Here is a 10,689-nt window from a genome sequence, read left to right on the forward strand (position 1 = left end):
TGAGGGTAGCGTACAGTGTGTGGGCAGGAGGAGAAACGAAGGAGAAGCCAGCAGGAGAGACTGGGAGGAGGAAAAGAATGAGAGGAATTGTGGGATATTTTACTGTTTTGATGGCCTGGATCAACACATTTTTTTTTCTCAGAAAAAAAAAAAAATCTACTATTGTGCCTTAGAGATGCACTTTTCAGTGATAAAACTATACAAAGTCCCTCAAGGCCAAGGTGGGAAAGTGGATACTTTGGAGAGGATGAAGGCAGGTCACATCAGGACACATGAGGGCCTCGGAGGTGGTCAATAATGTTCTCTTTCTTGACCTGAGCAGTAGTGATGAGGGTGGTTACTGTATAAATAGCTTATTTTCTGTTGCTTTGGGTAATGTTGGTAAGCTTCTTTTTTTCCAATTTAAAATGTTACCAATATCTGGATGAAAGCTGGGTCTCCTTTTTCAAGGCCTCTGGGTGGCTTGTGGGAGTGTGGAGGTAGGAGGCAGGCCTCCAGGTGGCTCGGCCACACCCCCTGGCAAGAACACGATGCACTAGGGGGAATTTTCCAAAGGTCACTGTGGCAGAGAGGGAGTGAGTGGCCCTAAGGAGATCCACATTTGTGACGGAGAAGGGAGGGAGACAGGTGGGGAACTCAGAAAGACCCAAGGGAAGCGGGGACCTCGTTTCCACCACTTCATCCAGGAAGCAGCATCACAGCCTACTAAAGCTCGGGGTGATGCTAGCAGGACCCCTTGTTCAGAGGTAGGTTAATGAGAACAACATCACTCTGGGCAAAGTAAGAACCTCAGCTCTCCCCACTTCAGTGTGGAGTGACTCAAAGGACCTCTTTTATTATATTTTTTATAGAGAGAGAGATATATATAGAGAGATAGAAACATTGATGAGAGAGAGAAGCATCAGTTTGATACCTCCTGTGCAATCCCTACTAGGGATCAAGCATGCAACCCAGCCTTGTGTCCTGACTAGGAACCAGTGACCTCTTGGTTCATGGGTCAATGCTCAACCACTGAGCCACACCAGCTGGGCTCAGGGGGGCTCTTTAAACAAAAGACTTAATCCCTTTGAAGAAAGAAGAAGAAAGGAGCAACCTATACGAGCTTCTGTGGTAGCTGAGATAATTGGAAGTGTTTGTCCCCTGGGAACAAAATGGCATAGGGAGGGAAGTCTACACAGTGCCCTGTGGTGAGACCAAGAGAGTACTGTGTCCCCCAACCCCACCTCTTCCAGGAATTTATCAAACCAGCAGCTCCCAGGTCAGCTGCTGGCTTTAGAGCCTCCTTACCAACCTGCAGAGGTCACCATTTTATCTCCTTCATCTTGACCCCTGTGGCGTCAACACCACAGTGTATTCAAAATAGTAGTGCTTGTGTTTAGGATCAAAGTGAACTGGATCAAACAAGATCAGACTTGACATGTATGATCTCTGTGACCTAGGGATAAGTTATTTAATCTCTCAGTTTCTCACCTGTAAAGGGAGGTGACAATAACACCTCTGTCGGAGCTCATGCATGGACTAAATGAAGTATTTACCTATGAAAGCACCTGCCTCAGTGCCCAATATGTATAAGGCACTCAGGAAATGGTGGTATTTGTTGTTATAATTAGATGGAATTCATAAGCATTTTCTTTAAAACACAGAATGAGAAATAACCTCTAGAATAGCTAAAATAGAAAAGAATAACAATGCCTAAGGGTGATGAGAATGAGGCGCTGCCAGAATTCTCATAAATCCTGGTGGAAAGGTGATTTGGCCCCACAACCCTGAGTAGTCGTTCAGCAGAATCTACTAAAACTGAACATAGGCACCCACTCTCTAACTTAGAAATTTCACTTCAAGGTATAATATATACCTACAGAATACATACTTGGGCATCCAAAAAATAAGGAAGAATATATGCAGAGACTCTTGAGGATGGAAGGAATTTGGACTGTTGGAGGAACCACAGAATGGCCTGTGTGGCCAGAGAATGGCCTGTGTGGCCTAGTGAACAAGGGAGAGAGTGGTGCCATGGAAGGCTGGTAAAGAGGCAGGGGGGGGTTGGATCTTACAGGACAGTAACCGAAGAAGGAGTCCTAAGTGCAATGGCAATCATTTGGACTGATTTAGCAGGAGAATGGCCTAATCCCGTCTCCCTGCAATGCTTCATCCTCGCTTTCAAATCACTAAATATTCTAAGTGAAGAGGGAGGCCCTCTCCATTCACCCACGTATCCCAAGAGGATAGAACACTTTTAAAATGCTTTAAGAACATTTTTACAAATGAACAGCCTACCCTAAATGTCCTTCGTTACCAGAAACTTCTTTTATCTTTTTTAGCAATGAACTGCCACCTAATCTACAGGGACTAAATTTGTCAAAAGTCCTGGATCACAGCCACCGGTTGCGTCACTCCACTATTCACCTGTAATCAGTCTACGGTTGTGCTCAGAGAGCACTATTTACACAACAGCAAGAACAGTGTCCCCTGAAGAAACCGGTTTGGCTCAGGTGATAGAGCGTCAGCCTGCAGACTGAAAGGTCCCAGGTCCGATTCCGGTCAAGGGCATGTACCTTGGTTGCGGGCACATCCCTGGTAGGGGATGTGCAGGAGGCAGTTGGTCGATGTTTCTCTCTCATTGATGTTTCTATCTCTCTATCCCTCTCCCTTCCTCTCTGTAAAAAAATCAATAAAATATATTTTTTTAAAAAGAACAGTCTCCCCTTGTCCAATGCATAAGGTCAGTCTCTGTCTATTAAGACTTGTATATTTATTTGTTTTCATATTTGTATTTGTACTTATGACTAAGTAATTATTTTATTCTAAAAATGACTTAAGGAAGCTAAAAATGATAGGAAAAGTAGGAAAAGATAATATAGCAGAAAGAGAACACAAATTCAAAGGAAGAGGAAAATAAAATAAAAAAATAAGAATAGGGCCATAGAAATTATTCAGGAGTGAGGTTATTATACAAATGCATTCTTACAGCTTTATACATTTGGCTCTAAGTTTTCTAGCAGCCAATATTGTTGGGACTTGAGGGGGCTAATTAATCAGATCCTTCTTTAGAAGGTTCAAAACAATTCAGAAATAGAGCCAGAAAGAAAATTAAAATCCTATTTCTCTTCTTATCCTGGAAAGGCTGAATTGGTGAATTGGACTTGGATCTGAGATCCAAAATATTCTTTCTCATGAAGGGAATTCACTCCCCCACCCCCTCTCGCCACAGGTAGAGTTGTGGACAACTGCCGACACCCCCTCTCCAAAAAGCCAAACCTGCCTGTCAGTCCTCTCATCACTAGAAGGCGGCAAATACAGAGAATAAGAACACCTTTGCCCTGAGGTTGGTGATCCCAAGGGAGCACTGAGAAGCTAGATATGCCAGTAATGGCCATTGTCCCAATGCCACCAGTTAAATTATACCCCATCCTGGGAAGGAGGTTATAAAAGGCAGGGAGACGTGTGGAAACAAACTCCACAATCATACCTTTTTCATTCTGCCCAAGTACACAGCTCTTTGCTGGTCTGACCGAACTAAGCAAACATAAATTTTGCATTGCTTCTCAAAGTTTATGTGCACACGGATTACCCAAAGATCTTGTTGAAATGCAGATTCCCATACGTGTGTCTGGGATGAGGGGTGAGATTCTGTATTTCAACAAGGTACCTGGTGATACAGATCCTGCTGGGTCACATCTAACATGTCTAGAACAGGGGTCTCTGACCTTGGATCTACAAAGAATTATTGAGATCAAGGGGGTCTATGAACTGATGTGATAAAATATATGCATCTTTATCTTTACTAATTTCTAACTAAAATGTATTATTTCTTTCTATTATGAATGTAGACAACAAACCACAGCAGTATGAGGAGTACCTGTGATACTGTCACCAACAGAAATCTCAAACCTTTTCAATATCACTTCATTGTTATTCCAGATGTCTCCACATTTTATATTCCAATCTCTCCAAACATTAGTTATGACTTTTCAGAAATTACAATAGCTATTAGATCCACTTCTGATTCTCGTTATTTCAAGTATTAATAAAGAGGCATGTCTATTATCATCTCACAAATCCATGCATTCAGATATTTTTCATATTTTCACAGCTGTGTTTCATTATAATTGGTTTCCGTTGTGAGCCTATACATTTTACGTGTATGCTTTTAAAAGTGTTATTTCAGGAAAGAGTCCCCAGGCATTACCAGGATGCAGGAGGCTTAAAATCCTTGATGGAGAAAGGTTTGTGAGAAGGATCCCTACCCCATGAATTCTGGTGCCAGACAGTCTAGGTCTGAATCCTCCTTCCTACAAGGTATGAGACCTGGGCAAATGCTTAACCTCCCATTGCTGTGAGAGCATATATTTCAAAGCAGTGTTTAAAGGACTAAATGGGTTACTGTTTTTAAGGTGATCAAGCAGTGCCTGGCTCAGCCTGAATACCTTATATGTGTTGGCTAAATAGAGACTGAGCACCATATGCAGAAACTCAAGTGAAACAGCATCTAGTCAGCGCGCACCTAGGAGACAGAGATGAATACAGCCAAAGCCCTGTTCTCACGGAGTCCACAGGTTCAGTAGCAGAGATGCAACCAAGCAGAGGGAAGACACTGAGCAAATGCTCAGAATGTTAGGCAGGCACCGAGGGAACCCAGCGAAGGAACTCCTGGCCAGGTGGGAAAGGAAAAAATCCTCGCAAAATGCTCATCCAACACCTCCCTAAAGTGTTCTGTGGTTGGCAAATGCCTCCCATTTCCTCCTGGCTGCTGCTTCTGCTGATTTTCTGCTTAAATTCCCCCATGCCTTTTAGAAGCTCAATACCCAGCCTCCTTATTAGCGATGTTCTGTTTTGTTAGCATTATTCCCACCTAGTCACCATTCCCTTGGATGCTGGCCTTTCACAATACCAGAGTGGTGACAGGTTTACGTACAGGGTAGACCCCCTTCCCTGGAGAAACATTCTCTCCGCAACCCAAGGGGCAGCATGCCAACACCAGTCGCCACCCACTCTGCCAGGGTGCCCAGACTCTCCAGCCTTCAGGGCACAGTTTCAAAACTACTACTACAAGCGAGTGGCCCCCGCCAGACATGCAGACCTCCTGGCTTCATGCCTAGTATTTGCGGATTCCTGGAAATTTTTCTCAGACAATTAGTAATAATAACAGGGACAGTGCCCATTGGCTGGGCTGGACTATTTGTCAGGCACGACACACAGTGCTTCCTATATGAATCAGTTTCCCAGCGCTGCTATAACAAAACCCACAGGCATAGTGGCTTACACCACTGACATTGATTTTCTCACAATTCTGGGGGTTCAAGTCCAAGATCAAGATGTCGGCAGGGTTGGTTTCTTCTGAGGCCTCTCCCGGGCTCAGGAATGGCTGCCTTCTCTTCGCATAGTCTTTTCTCTGTGCGCACACCTCTGTCCTAATCTCCTCCTCTTATAAGGACACACTGGTCATGGTGAGTTAGGACCTATCCCAATGAGCTCATTTTCACTTAGTTACCTTTTAAAGATCTTAACTCCAAATACGGTTAGATTCAGAGAGACTCAGAGTTAGGGCTTCAAAATATGAAGGCATATTTTGGGGCACATAACACTTGGGTTAATATCTAACCCTTAGGGAACTATTGCAGATGCGAATCCCACAGCTCTGTAAAATTAAGTAACTTACCTAAGGACACCCAGCCAGGGGAGCTGAGAGCTGGAGCCAAGGCATGTTGAGTCCACAGCCAGGGCTCTGCCCACTAGACCTGCTTTCCCCTGGCATGGCCACTGGGCTCACTCCAGGGGCCTGCAGAGCCCCAGAACTAGAGTCTCACGGGTGGGGGCTTGGAGTCTGCATTTTCACAATCTTCCCGGATGCACCACAATATAAGAACTTTGTCATTACTCCTTGTGGACTCCTGCTCCCACTCCCATCTGTGTCCCAGCCCCTTTAAAGTCCTGCTCTCTGGAAGTGTGGGAGCCCCAGTGTGCAGTATCCATTTCTAGGACATGTGCTCCCCTGGAGGAGTCTGTCTGTATTAGGATGCGATGCAGAGCATTTGATTGCCAGGCAGGTTGGAGAGTCCCACAGCTACTATGCCTTTCCCTTGCCCTTGCCTTTCTACCTGCCGACCTCTGAAGCCCACTCCTCCAGGGGGACCCCGAGTGGCCACCAGAAAGCTAGATTAGCAACCAGCTCCTCTGGTGCAAGCAGAGTTGGAGGCTGACCACTCCCCTCGGCCTCTAGTCCCAAAAGCCCCCTCCAAACTTAGTTTGAAAACCACTGTTGGAAGCCATGCCCACGCTGGATTTATCATGGACTAGTCCGTTTTGTTGTTCAACGGGTTTACTACAGTATGAATAAAATATAACAAACTGCACATAAAGAGGACAATTCGATAAGTTTTGACATATTGTATACACCTAGGAACTAGCCTCCCAGTCAAGAGAATGAACATATCCATCACACCCAAAAGTTTCCTCCTGCCCCTTAGAATCCTTCTCTAGTCCCTCTCTGCCCCTCCTCCACTCCTCAGTCCCACAGTGTTCCAGTCCCCAACCTCATTCCAGGCAAGCACTGGTTGGCTATTTACATTTAAATTCATTACAATTAAATAGAATTAAAGATCGGTTCTTCCGTATCACTACCTACATTTCAAGTGTCCAATGGCCACATGGGGTTACCATAGGGAACAGTGCAGATACTCAACACTTCTATTGGTGCTCCACTGGCCAGCACAGCCTATCAGGGGTCCTCAAACTTTTTAAAGTGGGGGCCAGATCACGGTCCCTCGGAGAGCTGGAGGGCCGGACTACATGAACTACTAATTCCTACTGTAACACCTCGGCTGCGCTCACTGCCCAAAAAACCTGGCGGGCCGGATCAGACTCCTCTGCTGGCCGCATGTGGCCCGCGGGCCGTAGTTTGAAGACCCCTGGCCTAGATGTTACATCCTTTTCTCATAGCGCTGGGTAAAGCGGTCCACACTTCCTCCCGGGCTTACCGTTTTCAAATTGCTTGTAGTTATTGAGCTTTCTAGGTGCCCAACTACTAAGCATTTAGCATTTGTTTCATTCAATAATCGCAATGGCCCTGTGAGATAAGAATAATTAATGTCCTCATTTTAAAAAATGAGAAGACGGAAGTTTAAGGAGGTTAAGTAGATGGGAGAGCTGGTCTGGCTTTCACGCCATGCACCCTTAACCCTGCATGATTTCCAAGGCACCACAGTCTGATGGTTAAGAGCACGGACTCCGGTGTCTGCCCCCATGGGTTTCAGTCCTGGCTCCATCGCCAACTTTATGACCCTGGGCAAGTCACCAATGACTTGTGCTTCCATATCCTCACCTGTGAAATGAGGATAACAATAAACCCTGCCCCGTTCAGCTACTCTGATGGTTAAATGAGTTAAAATACATAACGCCTAGCCAAAACCGGTTTGGCTCAGTGGATAGAGCGTCAGCCTGCAGAATGAAGGGTCTCGGGTTTGATTCCGGTCAAGGGCATGTACCTTGGTTGCGGGCATATCCCCAGTGGGGGGTTTGCAGGAGGCAGCTGGTCGATGTTTCTCTCTCATCAATGTTTCTAGCTCTCTATCCCTCTCCCTTCCTCTCTGTAATAAATCAATAAAATATATTTTTTTAATAAATACATAATGCCTTTAGCATGGTACCAGGTACAGCTGGACTTCCTACTTTATACCATTTTCCTAACTCTCATCCTGAACTCTTTTATAACACACAGGTTTCTCAGAAACAGGAGCACATGTCCCAAATAATTAGACACTGACTCACTCCTGTATTCCCTCTCGCAGCATCGCCCAAGTCCCCACGAAGCACAGTGCTCTCTGTGCTCTGCGCTGTGTCATCTGTGAATGATTTCAGACTTGATATTTCCGCTCAAACGTTCCCCTGGTGATCCATGAGCCGCTTCTTTTTCTTTTGAAAGTCAAGTCGAAATTATTTGAGGAAACAGAAGCACAGACTCATTTTCCCGCTCCCCTGGCTTTTCGGGAGAGTTAAATGGAGTGAGATTCATAATCTGTTCCTATTCTTCCTGTTCTTTTCTTCACCACCTTTGAATGCTTCCTGTCCCAGTCAGAACAAGAGAGCAGGTGCATTCTCAAGGAAACCTGAATAACATATTGTCACAGTAAGGATCATCATGACAAGTTATTGCAAGAATCATCAAGTCTTATGTGCGTAGCCCATTGACACAGACAATAGTGTGTTGAAGGCCTGGGTAAAGTGGGGGCAAGGGCAGGCTAGAGGAGTCATTGGGGGGGGGGGGGAGTAAAGGACATCTGTAATGCTCTCAGCAATAAAGATACATTTTAAAAAAGAATCATCAAGTCTTAGTGTAAAAATCCATTAATGGAACTTTAGTGTGAGAATAATAGACTTACACAGTAATGCAGACTTTGTCAGACAGAAGACTACCTTTCCTGATACCGTAGACCTGAGAGTAAGACCCATTCTCAGAACATCCTTTTCCTTTTCATCTCTATTCCCAGCTCCCTACCCAAGCTTAACATTTGATTCCCAAGAAAAGACTTTTATTTCTTTGACAAAGATAAATAGGTCTATCTCACTCCACTCTTCATTGGCACTAATGTCCCCAATTGAAGTGTCCACTGGCTATAGAACTTAAAAAAGTCCCTCTGGGCCCAAACCAGTATCACAATATAGAAGACCACATTCTATGACCAGAAAAGTCTCTAAAAACATGCATATACATGCACAAATACACACATGCACTCATACTCATGCACATACTTTCACAAAAACACTTCTTTGACTTACACATGTAGTTTCCATACTAAAGTGACAACATTTTTATCCAACCTGGAAGTATGAAGAACCCCTTCCTGATTACTCAAACCAACATTTGTTTTAAATGGACGGGGTTGAGCTGAGTGAAACCATAGGATCTATCCCATGAGCATAATAAAGTTTTTCTTAGGTACCTATTGATCTTTGCAAACACAATTTTTATTTTCTCAGACAATTAAAGGGAGATTATGCCACTGGGCCTAAAAAGATGGCATCGCTTCCTATCTAGTGCTTAGCGGACAGCTATCTTAATTGAAAAGACCCTAAAGGTCAATGCTTATTTAGTTCCTTGCTATAAACTATTTTGCCATAATTCTGCCTTTCTACTTAATTCCCTTATCTAGAGCAGCATTTTCCAATTTATATTTTGCAGAACAATAAATGGATCTATTAGGTATTAATAGATATCCCTGTGGTAGTGAAAAATAAGTGGTTCTATAAGTTTGGGAAATGCTGGGCTAAAGAAAAGCACGTGCTTTACTACAGGACTTCTCAGAGCCTGTAATATGCTAATATGTACTACAACTCAGTAGGGTGGATAGGAATAATGAGATAAATTTATAATGTTCATGGCAAAGAGGTGATAACATAGTAACAACCAACCAATGTTAGCTTTTATAATGATTAGCTATCATGATTTAAAGCTTTCCTAAACGCACATGCTAAGAATGCCCTTCTTAGTACCTGGGTTGCAGGTTCCATCCCCTGCCCCAGTCTGGCATGTGCAGGAGGCAACCAATAGATGTATGTTTGTTTGTTTGTTTGTTTGTTTGTTTCTTCCTTTCTTTCTTTCTTTTTTCTTTCTTCCTTTCTTCCTTTCTTCCTTCCTTTCTCTTTCTATCTTTACCTCTCTCTCTCTCTCTCTCTCTCTCTCTCTCTCTCTCTCTCTCTCTCTCTCCTTCCCTCCCCCTTCTCCCCCTCCCTCCCTCACAAAACAAACAAAAAAAAAAGCACAGCACTTAAACTGTTGAACAAAAACAGATCCAGAGACATACAAGCATCAATCAAACCTCAGAGGGAAGGTAGGGGAGGGTGGGAGTAAGGGGGAGAGATCAACTAAAGAACTTGTATGCATGCATATAAGCCTAACTAATGGATACAGACAACAGGAGGGGGGTGAGGGCTTGAGTAGGGAGGGAGGAATGGGAGGGATAATGGGGGAATAAGGACACATATGTAACACCTTAATCAATCAACCAATCAATCAATAAAAAACAGAAATCAACAACCAAAAAAAATAAAAAATAAAAACAGCACAGAATAGTTACTTGGATCTAATGTTTCATGGGACATACCTTGGAAAAGGCTAACCTAGTTCCCTTCCTATTAATATTTAATAAGTATTTTACTCATTTCTGTGTGCAAAGGAATAAGGTAAAATATAGTACCATGTAGAAATGCACAATATAAAAAAGACTCTTACTCCTGATTTTGGAAGCTATTTACAGTCTCAAGACAAAACTAGCTTCCATTTGGACAGGACTTCACTTATTCTGTATTCCTCATTAGAACTAATGGTCCTAATAGTTTTATTTGGTCCTAATTACTTTATATTTAAAAATTGGCACTCCCATGCATGTGGATCATTTGTTAAGGGAAGAACTTTGGGAACATAGAGAAAATCCACAAGTTACATCATTAGTCATTCATTCACCCATTTATTCATCAAAACAGATGCGCATAAACATATTAATTTTTGGAGGGCCTATTATGTATCCAATATTGTTGTAGGCCCTGGGGATAAAGCAATGAATCATGTAGATGAAATACTGCTCTCATGGAGATTTACATTCCAGTGGGGAAGAAAAATAAGTAAATACAGTATGTCTGAAGAAAAATAAATCAGAGTAAGGATTAAGCAGTGCCTTGGCAGTGGAGGTAGAG

The sequence above is a fragment of the Pipistrellus hanaki genome (assembly GCF_964339955.1).
Source record: "Pipistrellus hanaki genome assembly, chromosome: 13".
Taxonomy (NCBI): domain Eukaryota; kingdom Metazoa; phylum Chordata; class Mammalia; order Chiroptera; family Vespertilionidae; genus Pipistrellus; species Pipistrellus hanaki.